Source organism: Sciurus carolinensis, chromosome 6, assembly GCF_902686445.1.
Source record: "Sciurus carolinensis chromosome 6, mSciCar1.2, whole genome shotgun sequence".
In the NCBI taxonomy this organism is placed as follows: Eukaryota; Metazoa; Chordata; class Mammalia; order Rodentia; family Sciuridae; genus Sciurus; species Sciurus carolinensis.
Genome location: NC_062218.1, coordinates 15,543,850 through 15,566,571, shown reverse-complemented (window position 1 = coordinate 15,566,571; position 22,722 = coordinate 15,543,850).

Sequence of the window (22,722 nt, the reverse complement as noted above, 5' to 3'; positions counted from 1 at the left end):
TTTAAAAACACAAAGTACATCATTGTGACTCATTTCAGTGCCCCCAGAGAAACTTTGTAGGAGCATAACACTCAATTTCAAAAACTAAAGAGGACATCTTCCTCTCTTTTATTACTTGCTCAGGATTTTCTGGGTTGAAGAGAGAAAGAGAGAAAGAAAATTTAAAAAGAGCTTTAACCACCTTCATTTTGGAAATCTTAATTCATTTCACCATCCAGAAGAGGTAGAATACAGAATGAAAGACTTGCTTTGGTATGTTCACGGCATGGTGAATAGAAAATGTGAGAAGGCATTTGTAGCAAAAAACATACGTGTTGAACCCAGTTCATGTACACTGGACCATGGAAATAGTTTACTTCTGGTAGTAATCTCAGCCAGATTTCTTTACTCATCTATAACAAGATTATCAGAAAGACTTCCACTCTTACCAAATAGTCAGACCATGGGAAGTCTAGCGTGAAAGAGGGAAGACACCCTCCTCTGTGCTGGTCATGTCCTCAGACTTTGCCAACCTTTCTTGTCAACTTATTCAATATACTGTAATTTTCTGGAGGCTTTATCCTTTGCCAAATAGAATATAAACTTATGGACAACAGAATATTATGTGTTGGCCCATGTAATTATATTTGCCTGTGTATTTGTATTTTATAGGATTTTGTAATTGAGCATTGGTACAGTCTACCAAGAGATTTGAAAGTTATAAATTTAATCACCACATGTTTAACAACAAGAGAGATACAGTCATTGGTCAGGAATAATTTCCTCCATAACGCAGAGTGATTTTATGCTAGATGTAGTCAAAGGTCTAGAGTGTGATTAGTTCCTTCTAACTCCCCTAGAAACAATTTCTTGGGCATCCTCTATCTCTGAAGTAGTAACCAAATTGGTCAGTAGAGAAGTACGAACCCAGGAACGGACTGAAATGCTCTCAGGAGCAGGTAGGATCCTGAGAAGAAATACAAAAAATAATTGAGCTGTTAAAATGTCCTTTTCAACTGTGTTCCTCATCTGGATAAATTAACATAGTTGAATTAAGACTGGATAATTCAGAGATGCAGTTATGGTTAGTATATCAATCAAATGAACACACATAAAAGTGAGATTTAGTGAGATTTCCCCAATTATAATTTCTGGAGATTCAGGTAGGCCATGAAAAACCAGGGCTACAGTGGGAATGGTAGTAAATTCCGGCAATCCCAGAGGGTCAGGAGGCTGAAACAGGAGAATCACAAGGTCAAAGCCAGCCTCAGCAACTAAGCAAGGTCCTGAACAATTTAGTGAGAACTTGTATCAAAATAAAAAATTTAAAAAATGAGTTGTGAATGTGGCTCAGTGGTTAAGAACATCTGGGTTCAATCCCTGGTAGCAAGAAAAGAAAAAGAAAAAGAAAAAGAAAAAAGAAAAGAAAAGAACAGCTACAAATAAAGAGTGGTGTGAATGGACTTTTCATGTGTGTTCATATTTCTTGTGGTCTCATTAAAAACTTCTACTTGGAAACATTGAGTTGGAAAGGTCTCTTCCAACCTCTCTGCCCACACTTCGATGGCGTCTACTTGCTCATTCTCACTCCTGTGCCTACCTTTGCCCATACCCATCTCTTCATCCAGTCCCTCTTTTGTCCCTCTCTGTATTCTAAGAGCAGTTAGCTGATGTCAGAGGAGATGAGCCTCTAAGTCATCCTCCCTGCAGTATGTCACAGCAACAACCACCTTACAGATCAACAATTGTGACGATATTGCTCACGTATCTGGTCAGAAGACCTCCATTTTTGCAATGACATTGAGAAAAAAAAAATGATAAATTTCTTGGGGAGTTTAACTGCCTTATCTTGGAAAGGATATATGTATCTTCTCACTTTTTTCTGGAAAGAGTTCGTGTGTGGCCTTACCTCCCTGTGAGGAGACTAGAAGTGTGCTTTCTTACATGGCCAGTGTGAAAAGAAGAACCAGACACTGGTGAGGCTCAGAAATGTCTGCTTGTACTTGGCAGAGCTGACCTGTGTTTCTATGATTGTCATCTAGTGTGTGCAACTAATTAATCAATTGCAGAAGCATGCTTGCCACCATGCAATGGGTTTTGAAATAATGTTCTAGGAATGATTGCAGCTATTCTCTCCTCAGTATCAAATTATCAGGATTTGCCTCCCTGTTTACTTCAATTCCTGCCCTAGATTTCCCCATTCATCCATCATCACTCCTAATGTCATCTTATTTTGGCAGTATATACCCCAGATCAAAGCCAATTCTCTACTTTTTTGATCAGATGACTTGCTCCTCAAAATTTGAAGTCAGACTGCCTGATTTTTCACCCTTGCATCAATGACTACTGGGTATGTGGCTTTGGGAGGTTGCCCAACATTTCGCTGCTACAAGATCCTTGTTTGTGAAATTCACTCATCAAATTCATCTTGAGAGTGGTTGTGAGAATTAAGTAAGAAAATAAATGGAAACCTTAAATTTATTATAAAATTCTTTGTATTTTTTTTACCTTATCTTAAAAAGTCTTCCACTTTGGAATACTAACTGAAAACTGGTTTTCTCTATACAGTTATGAGTATTGTTTTTTAAGGGTCTTTTTCCATTTCCTTTTATGCCACAAATATAGGTGTGGAGAGTATTCTCCTAGTTTTTCTCCTTCAAACAGTTCTTTTCCCTTCTTCTTCTTCCTCTAAATTAAAAAATAAAAAAGCCCTATTTCTTTGAGCTATGTGATATAAGTATATTATTCTCATTCCTTAATCCTTTCATCTAAATTCATGCCAGCTCCCTTTCAGGAAAGATGCTAACTCATGACTGCAAGTCTTATTTTGTGACAGTGACATCCATTTGCTGCCTCTTCATCGTGTACCTGTTCTTGGTCCTTCACCTCTGGATGTCAAATGACTTACTTTCATGCAGTCATGAGAGTCTGAATATGAGAGTCTGTGCTCATATTTGTACTTTAGAGACTTATATAACCTGAAAGTGTCTTCATTTAGAATATCCCTTTCCTCACCTTATATCTTTCCAACTCACTTATTCATAAGCCTGAACACCAGCAAAGCTTCCACTTCACCAAGACACCAAATCAACTGATCTGATCATGTTTTTATTATCAATAGTCTTACCCCATCTTCACGTCTCTTCTTGCAAAACAGGTTGTATCCTATTCTGGATAATTGTAATTGCCACTGTGAAAAATCCCTAAATTCCTTTCCTCCCTTTTTGCTCTTTATTCTCCAGTGGGGGTAAAATCCGTTATGGGTCTATTTTCTTTTTCTTTTACATTATAAGTATTTTTAAAGAAAGTCATAGAACTGGCTGAGCAGTCTTACTTTAAACCTTTAATGAAAAGCGTAACAAGTCTTCGACGTCACATGAAAATGGTCTGTTGCTGTCTACGGTTTCCTTTTCCTCTCCCCTTGCTGAATAGAACCTCCACCACCAGCACCTGTACACAGCCTTGGGTTGCCCTGTGACTCATCACCAGTCCAAGTTGCAGCAGTCCGTGCCCCTTTTGATAAGTGTGGTCTCTCAGCCACGAGTCCTGCCCACGAGTCCCATCTTGTGTAACTTTCTCAGGGATTTTACCCTTGCTGTGAACTCTGTTCTTATCTGCTTTATTAATCTCCTTCTTTCTGGATTATTCATATTGGAACACAAATGTGCTCTGTTATAGCCTCTCCTAAAATTTCCTTCCCAAGATCCCATTTCTGCCCTCCAGCATATTTCACGTTTCAAATCTGTTTTTCAGGAAAGCATTGTCTATAAGCAAATCTCCAATTTCTCACTCATCATTCACACATTTGTGACAAAGCAAATCAATTGGCATGTTATTGGGCATCCACATAATGATACTATGAAACAATCGGCTTCAGTTAAGATTCTTTTCTGTTTTCAGCATATCCATCCATCAACTAGGTAGCTTGGGATTCAATACCCCAACTATGCTTCTTGATAGAAATTGTGAAAAGTCCTGCCTGGGCATCTTTAGGTAATAATTTTACACCTTGTTGTCAACATGGGTGCTGACAGAATTCAGATAAGGTGAATTCCAGGTGATTTTATGTAATAATAATCTAGACCATTACCAGGTGACCGCCTTTTCCCCAGAGGCATAGAATGGGCAGAACTCTTGGAATACAACTCAAAATATATCAATATTTTATATCGTTAGTTATTTGGTGTGTTAGTAAAAGGAGCAGAAGAAAAATATGTAGCCAGTAAGCCTCTGCCAGGTCATGGCAAATTAGATCTGCCTCAACATATTTGGAACTTGAAACAAGGAAAAGGAATCTCCTTTTTCATGAACTAACTCAAAAGGTCTTTGGGGAGAAGTAAATTAAAAATGAATTTACAGTGCATTTCGAGTCTTGAAGTGTGTGCAAGGTGAGAGAATATCCTTGTCAGTAGAAAGCATAAGTTGAACATATCAGATCTTAAAAAAGAACATGGGAGCCCCAGAGTCAGGGCATTTGTTTGAATGAGGGTTTGTTCTGTCTTTTAATTTCTGATGTTCCGTCTTTAAAGGCAGCTGCAGATAACGTGAACAATGACTGCTATAGAAGGAAAGCAATGCTCATGATTCACGCATTTGATTTAGTGATAAAGGAAGAGAATAGGACAGTGATTCAGTAATTTTGACAGAGATGCCAACAACAACTCATGGCATGAAAAGGAACGGAGGTGGGGGAAGAAACTGACGATGTAACAGGCACATCAGACAAGATCTCATCTCAGTGTTCCTCAAGGGAAACAGACTCAATTTGATTAGGATGTTTTAGAGACACACTTCTGGCAAAAAAAGAAAAAAGAAAAATATTTTTTGACAGAGTTTTATTATTCACTATATGATAAAACAGGTTCTTAAACTGCACAGAAATGTTAATAGATTGAATGGAAAAATGAATGTAATTATTAAAACAATAGCTCAGGTGCCATGAGTTTAAACATAATTATGCCACTACCAGTTTCCTTCCGCTGACCTCTGCTCATCCTGCTGTTAGCTTCTCTAGTAGTTAATATTTTGTAATCACAAAAATGCAACATGAATTGTTTTCTGAAATGGCAGCATAACATACAAATTTACTAATAACAAATATTTCACACAATAAGTGCAGTGTGGCAAAAGCCAGTTAGGACAGTAGGAAAAGGAGCTTAGTAAGTTCAAGAGAGAAGAGTTGAATAAAAATTAACCTAGCAGGAGATATTTAAAATTTTTAATATGAAGTAGAACAACACAGATGAGCTGGAAATCAGAATGAAGACATTTTGCAACTCTTTCATAATGAACAATGATAACAAGCTGCTGTATGCAACATATGTAATTCTATTAAAATAAACTATTTTTATTACATCTGGTATTTATTTCTGGTGGTAGCATGAGACACAGGCACATCAAGTCTTGTTTTGTTTATTCTGTGATTTTGTGTCATTTGGTAGATGTTACTCAGATGAGATCTACAGGGTTTAGCAAGTAAATGGATTTTAAAAAGGAAACCACATCCCTAGCATACCTTCCTGAAGTAGCGTATTAATAAATGCAGATTTCATCTGAATTCTAACTAATTAATAAGAATTTAGTGCTTAGGAAATGCAAAATTCCCAATGGGAAAACCCTGAAAGGACTTTAATTCAATAGCAAAATTGGTATTAAATTGTTTCTGTATCTTCACTGAATACTCCCTTGAACAGTTGGTTTTTTTGCACAATGGATGCCTAGAAGTGTGAGCCTATGGTATAGACTCAGATCCCGGCTCCTTTTGGTTACCACGGAAACCATTTCTTAGACATTCACATAAATAAACTGTAGACAGTGGGAGGAAACACCATAAATATAGAAATTGCTTCACTTGATATTTTACTGCTGAGAGAAAAACTCTCCCTATGGCCATGTGTGCATTAAAATCTACAGATACATGAGAACAATATATCGTACATGACATATGCAAGTTAGGAAATTACTGCTTCTGCTTAGAATGAGCAAATTAATAGAAAGAAGGTTACTAAAATTGCCAAAGTTCTCTAAGTCTTAGAAAAGAGCCCCAAGAAAGCCTATTTTCATTTGGATTTTAATAGAGTACTCGCTTAACATTCACAAAAACAGGGCCTTATACTTTTCTTATATGCTTGCCTCTTAGGAGATAATTTTTTCTCCTGCAAAGCTTTGCAATCTTAGCTTGACAAACGAAACTCGGGAACATTATAGTTCTATACTTTGAGATTATTTATCTCCATTGGTTCTAAGAAGTGATCTCAGGCTTTAATTATGCACAGATATTTCTATCTAATCTCTAGAAATTATCAGGCATCTAAATACCAAAGAAACCAAATGAAACCTTTTAATTCCAAGCACACGAGTTGGTATTTTATTCCCCATTGTTCCAATGATATCTTGGTGTTAGGTATGGATCTCAACCTCTTTCATCAACCAGCAGAGTGGATGGCTGCTTTTGCTGGCTCACCATGTACTTCCTCCTTTCTTTGTTATTTGTTCCTCTGTTCTCCTTCAGGGCACTAGCTTCTTCCACCTCCCAGGACATCAAGCAGGGCTGTTTAAGTAATCCCCTGATGGTCCCACACCACCCCCAGGGCTGAACCGTGGCCATAATGCAGTGGGCTTCTCCATCAGAGTAACACAGAAGTTGGTCTGAGCCCAGCTCCTGCTGCAGAATTATCTGTTGCCACCTTACTGTCATTCTAAGGTCTATCAATGGGATTTCCTTTAATTCTATCAAATCCTCATCATTCTTTCCATGAATTCATCTTTCTCCTTGAATTTACTATAGTAGGTTTCAGATGAGTTAAGTCAAAGAACCCCATAGGATAATCCAGCTTCCTCTGACTATTGCAATAGAATAATTTCATTTTAATAAAAATTACACCAGCTTCCTCATAGTAGTGGAACTGGAAAATGTACTATATGCACTAAATGATCTTGAATGACTTTATTCTAACTCAGTTACCATCTTATGGAGAAAATGAAATTGAATCGTTCATTCAGGTTTTAAGGAACACAGTTCTAGAACTCTAACCCTGGAATGAAAATATAAATTTAGACTCTTTATGGAATTTATTACATGAAAATTTAAAATCCTGCTCCCCACTTAATAGTGAATGGAGTGATTGATATCCTGTGAACTCCAGACTGAGTCCCAAGTGGATTTTGCTGTATGAAAAAGTCTATATTTAGAAAAAAGAATTATAAATGTAGGAAAAGAATGACAATTTATAAATATGTTATGGCTATATGATACATTCAGAGAGAATTAAAACAAGATGATGCTCATTTTCACTGAAACCCCATATTATTTTAACAAAAACACATTTGCATTTTATGAATGTTATGTAATATTCTTATTTGTTCATTGATCAAACTGTTATTGTCATTATGGATCGCATACGACATACATGCTGAAAACAGAGCAGTGAACTCATGAAGCAGAATCCTGCCCTTCTTAAGGTTATACTCTGGTTAGAAACAATAAATTAACAATATAATGAGATAAATGATAGTATGCTTGATCATAATAAGCCCTAAGGGGGAACAAAGCAAGAAAGGAAATACATGTGGAGGATAGCCAGAGAGGGAAATATTGTTTAAAGATTTGAAGGGATGGAGGGAGTCATGAAGATATGAGAGGAGACCGATGATCATGAACGTTATCACTTCTTGTTTCTTTAAAATCTTTCCTTAAAGTTGAGTAACTCAGTCATTTAGAACACTAAAGATAATTTCTGACAGAAAGAATAGTAAGTGCAAGGTCGTTGTATGACAGTTTTGATGTATTTGAAGGAGAAAAGGATCCATGTGGGAACTTAGTAACAATGACATTTTAGTGGAGCAGAAGAAAGAATCACCTGTGAATAAGGTGGAAAGGAAAAAAGGTCTGAGTTGCACAGGGCATTGGAAACCAATTGCAATGTTGCAGTGTTTTCTAAATGAGAAAAGAAGCGGTCAAAAGATTTTAAGAGAATAGGTGGAGGATGGAAAAGTGGGAGGTGGTGAATGTGCTTTTACCTTTCTCATGGTTAGGGTTGCTCAGGTCAACACAAATGTTGGATCCATCCAGTGGTACAGATTAAATATGCAGACTTTACATATCAATTGCACTGCCATCAAGCTGTGAAATTTAAGTTGGCAGTATGAGGCACTAGGCTTGATCCTCAGCACCACATAAAAAGTAAATAAAATAAAGTTAGTGTGCCCACCTATAAATGAAAAAAAATTATTGAAAAAGAATCAGCTGATTGTAGCTCATCTTCTATCCATCAGAGTAACAGGTCATCAAGAGGTTCCCAGCTGAAGCCTAAACCATTATCAGTCAAGGTAGAAACTTCACTCAGTCCCTCTTAGCATTTAGTACCATCTATGTTCACCTATTTGTCCATCATGTCCCTCCATTTACCACAATGCGGGTGCCATGAAGATGTGAACTGGTCTTTCATATTCACTTAAAATACTTTGCTGATTAATTTTATAGAGAACTTGTGTTTAAGGTACAGGAAGTTCCCACACCCCTTCCTGCAGCCCCCTCTATTGTTACTATTTTATGTTAGTGAACTGTACTCCTTGTACATGACAGGCCAATATTCAATGATACCATTAGCTAAACTCTATAGTTTACATTAGGGTTCACTCTTGGTACGTCACTTTGTAAGCATTTGGATAAATCCATAGTGCCACGTGTTATATGAAATAGTCACACTGTGCTATGTTTTCCCTAATTATCCTCTCCTTCCTCTTCCTCAATCCCCTGGAAACTACAGGGGATTAATCTTGAAATGTTATTTTAAATTATTCATTCTGAATTGATAGATAGAATTGTGTTTGTGACATATAACATGATTTTTTGAACATGTACACACACATATTGGAGAATGGTCAAATGTATCTAATTGAAATATGCATTACCCCCCATAATTATCACTTTTGTGGTAAGAACATTTAATATCCACTCTCTTAGCATCTCTTAACATTTTTCAAGAATGCAATATGTTATCATTAACTTTAGTCACCATGTTACCCACTAGAGCTCTTGAATTTTGTCCTATCTAAATTCAATTTTGTGAATTTGGTGAAAGCACCAACATCTTTCCAGTCCATACCTTCAAATGCATAAGCCTCTGATAAACACTACTCTACACTCCACTTCTATGAGATCAACTTTTTTAGATTCTATAAATGTGATATCATGCAACATTATTCACAATAGACAAGACATGGAAACAGCCTAAACGTTAATCAGGATGAAGAAAATATGGTATATATAAAAATAGAATACCATTGACCATACAAAGGAACGCCTGTCATTTTCAACAACATGGATGAACCTAAAGGATATTATGCTAAGTTAGATGAATCAGAAACCAGAAGGCAAATACCATTATCTTTTTTACTGTCTCCATAGTTCTGACCTTCCCTGGATACCATAAGGTAGAAAATATACAATATACAGCCTTCAGAGATGGACTCGTTCACTTGCAAATAAGCAGTTAGGATCCTCATTACATACTATTCTTGCTGAAAAATATAGCATTGTATGGATATACCACAGGCTTTTCATTCCTTCATCTGTTGAGAGACACCTTGGGTGCTTCTAAGTTTTGGTTGTTTGAGTTGTTTAACAAGCATTTGTGAATAGAGTTCCTATAAGTTTTTCTGTCAATGTATGCTTTCGGTTCATTTGGATGAATACCAAGGAGGTGAGTGATCACTGGATAATACATTAAAAATATATTTAGTGTTATAAGAAACTGCCTTCAGTCTTGTAATATTCTCTAACATTTTGCTTTACCACCAGCAATGAGAGTTCCTACCCCTCCACAAAATTTCCAGTATTTGGTGTTGTCAGTGTTCTGGATTTTAGCTTTCTAGTATGTAGGAGATATCCATAGATTTAGTGGTTTTTGCTTGTGTGTGTGTTTGTGAGTGAGAAAGAGAGAAATAATCAATTAAAAAAAAAACTGTCAGAACCAATAACAAGAAGATTCAGATATATTGTACACAAATCAATACTTTTATAATATAAAGAAAGGTATAATAAATGGAATAACCAAGAATTTGGACAGAAAGTACACATTTATACTAAGGAGAATAAAATAATGTTTGAATATTGCTCAGTAAATATACATGAAGTTTTCAGATAGGACAACTCCAAGTTTTAGATAACTCTCAAAAATTTAAAAGACAAATATTACTTAGTAAACTTTTCAAAGAGTTTGTTGTGGTTGTTGTTTCGCCTCGACAGTGATTCTAGTGGACCAGAAGATTAGTGCAGCGGTAGAAACAAAAGCCCTAAAGGAAGCTATAAACCAATTTGTTCCTGATAAGTATTATTGCATTCTTCAAAGGGAGAATATCTTAGTCTCCTTGTTCTTATTGTTTCTGCCTTCAGGACTCAAATGATGTTCTCAACTACTTTTTCTACCTCTTTAAAGTACAATCTCATTTTCCATCCATATGGGAGTATGGCATGAAAATCTTTTTGCCCACAGTGCCCTCTCACTGAATTTGAAATTGTTTAGCTTCAGTTAGTTGCATTTTTCAAAACTCTTTCATAAGTAACACTCCTAGTGTAAGAGTTCTGTCAAATAACTTGACATTATGGTTGAGTCTCTTCCCTTGTGTATTATAGGGCAATCCCTCTAGTACAGAGGGAATACTTTGAACATTCTTTGTACCAGATACAGAGTTAAGTATTTGACTCCGTCATCTGATTTAATTTCATAATAACCCAACATCTCAGTCCATCTTTCAATAGTCCTAGTTTGTACTTCTATTTTATGTATAAGACACATGCTTGTAGAGTTTCGGTTACTCATAGGTACACATCTTGCAAAGTGTTATAGCCCAATGTTGAGTTCAGCTCTGTAAACAGCACTGATATTAAAAAAAAAAAAATCCATCAGAATGCATTGAAATCCACAGGAAAACATTGGAACATGATCCTTATTCTCAAGAACTTCCCAAGTCCTGTCTGCATGTATTGTCTACTTTGTTAATCAAGGTCAGAAAATCCATTTGTAGAAATCATCCACTGAGAAATTCTACATTAGGATTGTTTGCCTTCCAGGGTTCCTTTTACACAATTCCAACAGAAGGAAAAGGTCACACTGCCAAATCTTGACTGGGCCAGGCAAACCCACTAACAGCTGCATGTATCTTCTTAATTCACATCTGTGTCTAATAATTCATGCTTGACTTTGATGTAGTCTTTGGCAAGTAACTTTTCCCAAAACTGGGGCTAAGCCCAAGAATTAAGTTTCATGCTTTCCATTGTTTAAGAACTTAACCCACTTCCCCCACTTAAACCCCATTATCTCTTTTAATGCAATTACATGTGATGGACATAACTCAGCACACACTACCATTTGTGCTTACAGTTGATAGTTCTCTCCCCTATATTGGTTTCATTTGTTTTCTAACAGCCTAGACCAGAAAGCTCAGATACTTATTATCTTGAAGGATGCTGGCTTTTCCTTATGCACACTGTGAACTGAGGCAAGTTAGGGTTCTCTGTAGAAAGGTACTTCCTTGCCTGTACACCAGGACAGTTGCAACAAAGCTAATGATGTTACTACTCCTGCAGTTTGACATCTAAAACCCCTCTGTAAGTGGAACTGGTTCAGAACTGACCAGATGTCAGGCATCCAGCCAACTGCCTCTAGACAAAGTGCCCTCAGAGACAGAGGCTCTGCTTGGTGAAGCACCCAGAGGTGCTCCCTGCTCTGCCTATGCCTCTGAACCATCCTTGGAGAGTCACTGGTCTGTTATAAGCTTTCCCCAAAAAGTCATGTCTCCAGGCACTTTCTTTGACTTTCCTCCAACTTACCCACTTTCCCTGGAACAACCAGGCCATGGACAAGACAGCTCCACCGACCCTAAATAATGGAAACCCTCTCTTTCATTTATACAGCAAACTTTATTGAAAGCACAAATTTTTTCCCAGCACTGAAAGGGGCTAGAGATGTGAATATAAATACTTTGTTATTTCACTCTCATAAATCTTTTCTTGTCTAATGCTTAGAATTAAATCTCTGAGTTTCCTCTGTCCAGGTGAATGCTATATTCCCAAATAGGTAATATTTGTTGAAATAACTGGATCAATTATTTGCTACAATGAATTTATTCCTGCATGAAATGCTAATTTATTTAATATTGTTGAAGTACACAGCCTTGTTCATTTTGAATATTAGAATTATATATTGTTCTAGAAGAATCTAACTCTAGGGAATAAGAAAGGTAATGCCAGACTTCAATTCCAGAAACTAGAGAGCTGTACAGGAAATGCAAGCCCTGTGAAGGAAGACTGTGGACTAGCTGTGAGGCAAAAGAAATCTAGAACATTCTTCTCTCTCTTGTCTGTGGACCCAATTCCAGTATCAATGAAAATCTCATTTTTCCCTAATTTGTCCACCTATGCATGTTTAATTTGTACTCTTAACATCTACACATTTAATTCAAGTCTTTATTGAGGTGAAAAGAAAAGGCAAATGATGAAAAGAAATTCACCTCCATCTAATTTCTTCTTGAGTTTTTTGAGGTTTACTGAGATGATCAGATACATTGATGTCAGACAACATCTCGTGTCTTTTCTGAGGTCTTGCTTTATTTACTTTTTCAAGGAGAGTCAGAGTCAAATTATACAAAACCATCATCTAAGCAGGAAATATGGACATTAAAATACTGTATTTTCACATGGCAATACCAGAAGCAGAGATTTCTGTCTCACTGACCTACAGCCCAAAGGTTGCTGTGGCAGAAGTAAATGTTTCCTTTTTAGTAAAATCAGCTCAGATCATCCTGGACACTAACTCTTTTGAAAGTAATAATTGTGGACAGGCATCAGGGTTTGCTTATTTTCAAAAGAGAGTACTTAGAGAAATGATGCTTGCCCTCTCTGGTTTATTTCTAAGGAAGAAATCATCTTATAAAGAAATCCTCGTATATTTGTCCACTTGCCAATGTCCTTCTCATTTTCAAAATTTTTGTGTTTTCAGGTCCTCTCAGTAGCTGGTGATATGTAGTGAATCTTGGCCAAGATTTTCAAGGTTTGTGGGCTTTGATTTAGAATAACCAACATTTATCTTCCTTTCTTAAAACTGAAAATAACTTCCCTTCAAATAGCAAAGCAAAGACAATAGGAGCTAAAGAGGTGGCCCTCCTGCTCATCCATCATGTCATCATATTGGTGTGGATTGTTCATTTTTAAAATTTTTAAACTGTACATTTTTTCTACCAGCTTCCAGAATTTGAGCCATAAATTTCTATTGTTTATAAATTGCCCAGTCTAAGTTCTTCCACTATAACAGCCTGGATGGACTAAGATATCATTGACAAAACATATTTTACAAGATCTTTATAGAGATGAATTTAGTTGATGTTACTTATTAAATTATTATGTAATATACAATTATTCTTTACACTCTTGGGTATGAAATATCAAGAGTATCTTCCTTATATTCAGTTTCATTTATAAATTGCTTTTCTTTGTTTTTTCATTTTCTCGTAAATTTTGGAATCACCCTGTCAATTTATACCCAAAACCTGTTTTTTTTTTTTTTTTTTTTTTTTGGTATAATTTAAAATGTGCTGATTCTATAGATTTTTCAGTTGGGGAGAATTAACATTTCAATATTGAGTTTTCAATACATATTTGTAGTCTATCTCTATACTTCCTCGATTTGTTTCATTAGTATTTTGTTGGTTTCAGCACACATATATTGCATATCAGGCACAATAATTTATAAGATGCCTATTTCGTATACCAGTGCTATTGGCAATTTTACTATTTTTTTTTCTTTCAATGCCTATCAATGGCATTCTTCATCTTTAGAAATGGGTTTTTCACACATTGCTTTGTTGTCTGATTCTTTCTTATCATTCCTATATGTTAAATGAAATCACAGAGTGCGTCTTGCTCATTGTTCACATCTTGCATAAGATACCCTAAGACATTCATTTAAATTATTTTCACATCTGATATCTGTTCCTGTTCTTTGGTTGTTTTGTGACTATCTGCCATTTTTTATTACGTCTGTGTATGTCTTAAAACTTTTCTGTGGAAAGTAGAGAAGTAGAAATTGAAGTGAATAATTTTAATGACAAGAATGGATGCCCCTTTCTTCCATTAAACCTTTAGTGTGGGAGGTTAAGTGGATCTACTTGGGAGTTGAAGGGTTTTCATTTCTTCTTGGTATAACTAGCTTCAAACATCCAGGGCTTCATTTTTTCTAACATTACTCTGTTTTGGGTGGTAAGGCTGTTTGTCAGACCCTCCCACTCACCCTCAGTGCAGAGCTTCTCTGCACCCTGCCCTAGAGTGGGCCTCTTCATGTACATTCATACCCATGTGCATGAACATCCATGGGTCTGTCACTCATACCCATGACATTCTGGTGCCACTAGCTACTTAATGTTTCTTGACCTGTTGGGTAGGTGGAGGGGAGAAGGAAATGGTTCTGTTGTTCTGCACACACTTCAGTTCTAGGCAGACACTGAACTCTCAGCCCCACCTCCTTCCTTCTCCTCCTCATTGGTAAGGTTGTTTTGTTATATGTTTTTATTCTATTTTCCAAGACATGATAGTTTTTCACCTGCTCTCTAAAAGCGCTATGTTCTGTTTTCCTTCTCAACTTGTTTTAAGGTTCTATTTTGTAGGAGAGATGGGGAGAAGGGTCCAGGCAGGGCTTCATGCCTACTCTACAGTTACTGGGATTCCCTTCCCATAAACCTTTACTGCCAGGGTAAGGATTCCTTTACAGGACTCTCCCCTTGCCCCGATCTCATTTGTGAACACAAGATGAAATCTATGAGACAGCCTTACAAAGAGGAATCAATTTTCTTTATTTCTGTGGATCTCATGTGGTCCTATATTTCCTTACCAGGTACTGCTGAATGCTAATTCCTTAAGCACTTGAGCTGAATTCTTCCTACAATGTCTTGCAGCCTCTGCCTCCTGGTTGCCAATGCTCCCTGTGCCCCCGCCCCCCACTCCACCCCCTCTCTCTTTGCAGGTGATCATCTTTCCTCAGATTTTGGTTAGTTTGTGCTGTGCAACCTCAGCTCTCCGATGAGTTCAATAAAAGTGATAAACTCAATTACTTAGACTTAATTTAATGGATGCTTATATACAAACACACCAAAATACATTGTGTAATATAAGTACATATATATCTTAATTTATGGATTATTTAAAACAATTGACATTTCAAAAATGTTTAAAACTCTGGATCTACTAATTCTCTGGATCTATCTTCCTGTTATTTTAAGTGTGGCGAGTAGTACTTTGCAATTTTCTACTTCTTAAACTGAAACTGGGAGTCTTAATGAATTGGAGTCTTACAGTCTCAATACAAATTAATTTTCTAAATGAAACAAAGTAAACAAATGAGGCTTTTTGTATTTGACATAATCTTCCCTCCAGGCAGTTTTATTTTTATCCTCTAACAGTCAAATATCTTAAAAGTGGACTATTCTCACTGTTGCCATTGTAAGTCACATCCACACGTTGATCAACCCAGTTCCATCTGCCAATTTTGCAGCTGAAATAATTGATATGGTCACTATTGAACTCACTGTATGCAGTAGACATTTTCAGTCCCATCTTACTTGATGACACTCTAAATTTCTTCCTTCTTTACAAAACTCTTGCTTCCCTTGTGTTCATGACCCCAATCTCCAAGTTTTCTGCCTCCTTCTTTGGTTGCTACCTTGGAATCTAGATTTAAGCCAATACTATTCCCTCCTCCAAGACCTTAAATATTGGAATTCCTCAAGGCTAAAATGCAGGCTCACTTTATTTCTCAGTCATTCACTCCTGGTTTCCACTGTCCTCTCTACATTACACACCATTACACACTTCCAAACCTGTACCTCCAAACAGACTTATGTTCAGAATCTTCATTCTAACAGAATTGGTCTTCCTTTTTCATGATTCTGCATCTGAGAATGCAACCACCCTCCGATTAAAAGTATTTTTAAAAAAATCGTCTCCATACTGAACCTAGACTACTTTTCTTTTCCTTATTTCCTAAAAAATACAGTGTAACAAATGTCAACACAGCATTTACATTGTATTAGGAATTACAAGTAATCAAGAGATAGTTGGAAGTGTATGGGAGGAAGTGCATACATCATATGCAAATGCTGTACCTTGTTCTACGTGGGAGGTAAGAATCCACAGAATTTGATATCTGTGAGTTGTTAAGGAACCCTGTACCCGTGATTCTTGAGAGACTGCATATATTGTTATTTAAGACATCATATTTGAGACATTGAAACATAAACCCTGTGAATTTAAATGCTTTTATCTCACTTAGTAATGAGTTCCCACTGAGCTCTCTCCACAAGCTAGAATTGCCCTTAGCCTGTACTTCTGTCTGGAGTGTCCAAATTAAAATAATATTCCTCTGATTTTACTTTCTGACTGCCTACCATTTGTCCTATTTGTACATAATTTTTGAGCCTCATCTCAGATCACGATGCTTCCTTCGCCTCGGTTCTCTTCTCTGGATTCAGAGAAACCACCTGTTAGACTTTCCAGACCTCTGTTCTTCACTTATAAAGACTTTACCCACCCTCCTCCCTCTCTGTGTAGCACATTCTTTCTTTCTTCTAACTACCTTTTATCACATACTTCCACAGAAACCTGAAATCATTTTTTCAAAGAATGTATGATAGTCTATAATTGAACACTATTCACAGGATTAGTAAATTCATTAATGTCTTCCTCACTCACTGAAAGTGTAAACTCCAAGCAAGTTTTCTAGAATCCTCTTTGAGACCCAAATTCAATTGGCATCTGCAGTGATTATCACAGAATCTAAAAAATATATAGTATTCAATAAATGATTATTATGTAAGGCTGTTACCAATAGTAATTTATGCATAAGTAACTAATTTTGGCAAAAATAATTTGGATGATAATATAAGTTCAAACAAAAATGGATTTATTCTTGAGAATAATGTGGTATTTGTGTGATTAAAATTTTGGAGTAAATCCATTCATACTGCCCTAGTGTCGTGAGTCTTGAGACAAATATTGCCATAGCTATTCATTTGCACTTTGAGTACTGGTGCTTTTGCATTACAGTGATTAGGTAAGAAGTTGTAGTAGGTTTCAGAAGCCATCAGTCATGATCCACAAACCTGACATTATTTACTATCTGACTTTTTTTTTTTTTTGGGTGCTGGGGATCGAACCCAGGGCCTGTGCTTACAAGGCAAGTACTCTACCGACTGAGCTATCTCCCCAGCCCCTACTATCTGACTTTTGATGGAAAAAGTTAGCCAACTCCATCAATGCAATGAATATGTTGTAACAGGTGATGATGAGGCCAAAGGTGGATCCTAGCAGAACCACTAAGTTCTAAAGATGAGGAGCCCTAACAATCATCATAAATGAAAAGAGGTATTTCAGGGATCAGGCAAGAACAGGACCAGAGGGCTTAAGTAATCTACCAGACCTCCGTCAATGCAATAAATGTGAATTTTACAGATGACTCTATAACGCTGTAATCTACAGGAGCCACAGTGATGTTGAAAATCCATCACTAACATTTTTGGGGGTGGGGTGGGGAGGGTACAAGAGATTGAACTCAGGGGCACTCTACCACTGAGCCACATCCCTAGCCTTATTTTCTATATTTTTAGAGACAGGTTCTCACTGAGTTGCTTATTGCCTCACTTTTACTGAGACTGGCTTTGAACTCACAATCCTCTTGCCTCAGCCTCTGGGATTACAGGCATTCACCACCGCACCCGGACCATCACAAACATTTCTAAGCCACTTATTTACTGTGCCCTTTTATGGAAGTGGCTGCTGCACTTCTCCACCCACCACTGAAACTGGGCACAGAGCAGAAGGAGGCATTCTAGTGTGCAGCCCAATGCACTGGAACACCTGCTGTCCTTCCTCCAGAAAACCAGGGTCGTATAATGCCCAGTCTGGAATCCCCTTTCCTTGTCTGCTGGTCTCTTGATACAAGCAATCTAAGCTGACTTGGTTCAATGGAACTCTTACAGTCTCTCCCTTGTAGAAGTAGTCTTTCTATGGGAGCCAGAGACTCTAGATTGCAGAATCTAAAATTCTTAGGCCTGCAAGAACAAAAGCCCAAATGGGAGCCAGGGTGAGCGGAGCTACCTCTTCATTCCCTCAGATTATTTAACACATGATTTCTATGTAGTGAGGTCTCAGTACCTGATAATAGCCATCAAGTTAAGGCATACAGAATGTCTAAGGGGCTGACAACACCTCACAGTGGATTATATGGCCGTGTAGCTTTATCTCATCTCTTTTCTTATTCCTAGAAAATTGTACATGGAATTGCACATCTGGAGATCCAAACTTGAATTCCTCAAAGGAGTAAGGGCCAAGGAAGGTCCTACAGGGAGGAAAGAAAAACATCTTTAGAAAATAAATTGATTCCAGTCAAGGCAAGTCACCATTCTCCAAGAAAAGATTGAATTGCTCAATTTCCCACAAAATGTCTTGTTTATGACCTTATTATACCTCAAGAAATAGTGCTGAGTCAGGAGCTCATGTTACTTTCTTTGGACTGCAGATTGATCAAAGAGCAGTAACTACAGCTAGATCACTGCTGTTGAGTGGAAGCCCATGTTCACTGGTCTCTGTTGAATTGACCTGAGTTCAGTTTCCATCCCTGCCACTAGGGTCACTATATTTGTGTATTCATTGTACCAAAGACAGTATAGATATAACTCAGAGTAAAATATTGGTTACCAGATGGTAATCTCGTAGATTATTTTAGCCCTCCAATCCTGTTCCTTGATATGCCTTTTCCATTTATGGTGACGGTCTGTTAGAGTTCCTCATCTTTAGAATGTAGTGGTTCCGACAGAATCCATCTTTGGTCTCTTTGTCACTTGATACACCACAGTAAGATTCCCCATCTCTGTTAGAACCAATAAGTAAGGCAACAGGCGATTTTTATATGGTGGACCCTATGTTTCAGATGACAACTTTGTCTGAGAACTCTAAAATTTTCAGGTTGTGACACTCCTCTTGTGGTTGGCCACAAAATCCATGCTGTCCATAAAATCCACCATGGATATATCTCATATCTGAGTGCCTAAATTTATGGATGAAGCAACCATTCTTGTTTTCCCACAGTTTGGATTTATTGCAGAATTATTTTCCTGTCTGGATCCCATTAAAGCCATCAGACCTCCATGTCACCAAGTAAACGGATGGGAACAGTGCAGAGAATCCTGCCTCCTGAAGTAAGGCACACTTACCAAGCACCAGGCTTCTTTCTTCATGGAACAGTGGTGGAATGCAATAAGGGCTCTTTATCAGGAAAGGACATGCCAGCATACCTCAGCCCGCTGGACCCCTTAATTCTTAATTTATGTGCCAGGCCCTGAACTTTCAGGTTTAGCTCCCATCTTTTCAGATGTGTTTTAGCCAAGCTTTCCATGTACTGGTCATCATGCTCACCTGGTATAACTCCTCTGAGGGTAGTGGCTGAGTAGGATGGTGTACTCTTCTGCAGCACGTCCAGAAGGGTTGGATCCTTCTAAACTATATTACATCTGAAGGCAGAAGGAGCACATCCCCTGATGCATATCAGTTCTGAACCAGAGTCCAGAAATCTTTAAAATGTCTGCATACTCCCTTCCCTAATGCATAATTACATGGCAACAGGTCCCTAGGGATATGGGAAGATAAATTAAGTGAATTTCCTGTGGTATTTCAGGGTTCTTCTTCATAGACATTTAGTCTTTCATTTAATAAGTGGGTTCTGAGTCTCAAAACTTTAAATATTTAGAGTCTTTGCCGGATGATGATTTTGACTGTTTTTTTTTTTTTTTTTGGGGGGGGGTTTGTTTGTTTTGTTTTTTTTCATGGTACTGGAAATTGAACCCAGGGGCATTTTACCACTAAGTTCCATCCACAGACCTTTTATTTTTATTTTATTTTGAGATGATGTCTCTCTAAGTTGCTGAGACTGGCTCCAAACTTGAAATCTTCCTGTGTTAGTCTCCTGAGTCCCTGGTATTATAGGAAGATACCACCACACGCCAGACCACTTTGTGTTAGTGATTATATCACTGTTTATTAAAGGGAGTGTCTTCCAGGTCCCTCATGGAACAATAATCTGCTAAGTCTTCTCTCTTTCCATAGGACATGCACTCTCTCTTTCCCAATTTTGAACACTCCCTTGACCTTCCAGCCTTCCTACTTCCCTTAGTATGAGCCGTTACTTTTGCCAAATTTCAGCAGGTCCTTCCAGCAGCACATTAGTAATACCATCAGGTCCCAGTCAGGGTGTTAAATTTTGCATTGCAAGAATATTAAGTAAATTTTGCTATACAAGGTTTTCTTAATATTCTGTACTCTTTCATCAGCACCTCGGAATTCTGTTGTATATACTTTCTCCCAGGTTTTGTTGGCACATTTTCCACATATTCTGAAACTTCTTCAATGCATATGTCTGTTCTTCTAAGAAAGTCAGCATCTCCTCATTCATTCTGTACTGAGAACTGAGACTTTTATTGCTTTGATTGCTGGCAAGGGAAATAGGGGTGATCCTGGGTAGGGTAAGGATGGCCTTCGAAGGCTCCTTCCTAATTTAAGTAGTTTTCATTAACTTCAAGCAAAAGAATTGGGTAAGGATAGAATGAGGTCCATGAAGTGCCTACAGGAGCTTAGAAGCCAAATGATTGGGGAACTTACACACCATGAAACAGAGCATCTCTTTAAATGCTGTTCCCGACACACCTCTCTTGCCTCATCCTTGTCCAAGCTGTGCGAGGAGAGAGACATCATCTCACCAGGAGATGTGCACCACTTCTGTAGGCTTACTGGGTTCAGTGGAATCTACATCAAGCATCTATTTTCCATCTCCCCAAATATCTTCTCAAGGTTTGGGATCCCACTCTTGAATTTAATGTAGAAAAAGCAAAACACCAGGGCTTATATCTCAACCTTCTCCAAAGCTCTTCTATTTCATGATTAAGTCCTGAGACATATGCTCCATTTTGTGTGCTCTCCAGCTGCAAGAAATTAAGCTAGCAAAAAAGGCTATCTGCCTTCAGTTTTTCTTGAAATGGTGATTTATCACCCAGACCCTATCATTTTCTCTCTTCAATGAATCAATGGTTCTCAGCAAGAGATGCTCAATTCCATAGACTTAAAGTGCAATTTTACTCTTATTTCTCTGATGTCAGAGATATCACCCCAACCAATGTGTTTCTTTTCATTTGCTTACCATGTAAATTTACCTCTAAAGAATAGTTCAACAAATTTATAGTGATAATATGTCAGGCACTGTCCAGGTCCCACATTTTATCAATGATGCATCACTGAGTATATATCTCTAAAATCTACTTCTCTCTGTGCCCCCAACTCCCTCTTTGAACCTTTCTCTACCAGTGATCTTAGTTGAAGTTTTCCAGAAACAGAAAATTCATGCAAGAGTTATTCAGAGTGCTCTTTGGAGCATCATTTAAGGAAGCAAGACACTCAGGAGGAGGCACAGGGAAAAATTAAGATATAAGTTGACTGTGAAAGATAGGACTTGAACAAGGCAGTGGCCTAGGGTTGGTCATAATTCCTAGTGAGGAACAAAATTATGAGCCACCAATAATACATATTCCTATATGCACCTGAAGGATATGTGTGCTGTTCCCAAAGCGGGTATCTGGGAAGACCACTCCAGTGTCCACCACAATGAATACTTCATTTTATATAAGATCACATTTTTAATGTCTGAATTTCTACTGGGTGAAAAAAAAGTATATATTCAGAGGCAATCAATGAAAAATTCTCTGGACTTAGGAGTAAAAATGGGAGCAATAGCAAAATGTGTTGCAAGAATGAAGAAATGTAACTTTTGACATCACAAGAAAACTGAGTACAAGGTGTGGCTGTGATTGGTGAACCGTCGAGAAAGTTTTGAATTCTGAGTGTGTTTGAGATGATCGTATTGCAGGGATCTGAACTACTAGAATGCACGCATGAAGTTGAAACCACAAGCCAGCCATGGTACTCCTCCCACATGCAAATCTATAGACTAAAAAGACAGATACATCTCTAACTCATTTCTAGTTTTGCCAAGTCAAATTTCCCTCAGTCAAGCAGATTGCTCACACTGAGCACATACGGCTACAGGTTTTTCTGACCCACAACTCTGCTTCTATGAGCACAGAGGTCCTGGTATGGTGTAAAATCCAAGTTTTGTGACCTGAGGTTGGTTTTCACCTCCAAATATAAGGATTACTAGCATCAATATGCCAGGTTGTATGCATAAAACACAGAATGGAGTCATTTAAAATGAGGTGTTCACTTCAAACACACACATACACACACACACACTCAAAACAACTTTTGTTTATTTGATTTTTTTAGGACCCTTTCTAAGTCACATATTTATAAGGGGAAAAAAATGCCTTAATAATCCTAGTGCTGAAGTTAGAACTCTTCTCTGTGAAAGATTCTCTTAACCAAGATTTATTATGATTAAGTCAAATTAACTAATTGATATGCAACTATCGGTACATATGAAGTGATCCATAATATAGAAATATAGAAATAAATAAAAATATAGAAATAAAATATCATCTAAATAGCATAATAGTAGTGGGCGGTTCCTGACAGTTATCTCAAATTGTGGTGAAACCTCCTGAGGTTAAATCATAGGCTTTCTTTCTCTTAATTGACCACCAATTAAGAAATAAAGGGGATTCCAGGATCAAAATATCAGCTTTATTGAGTGA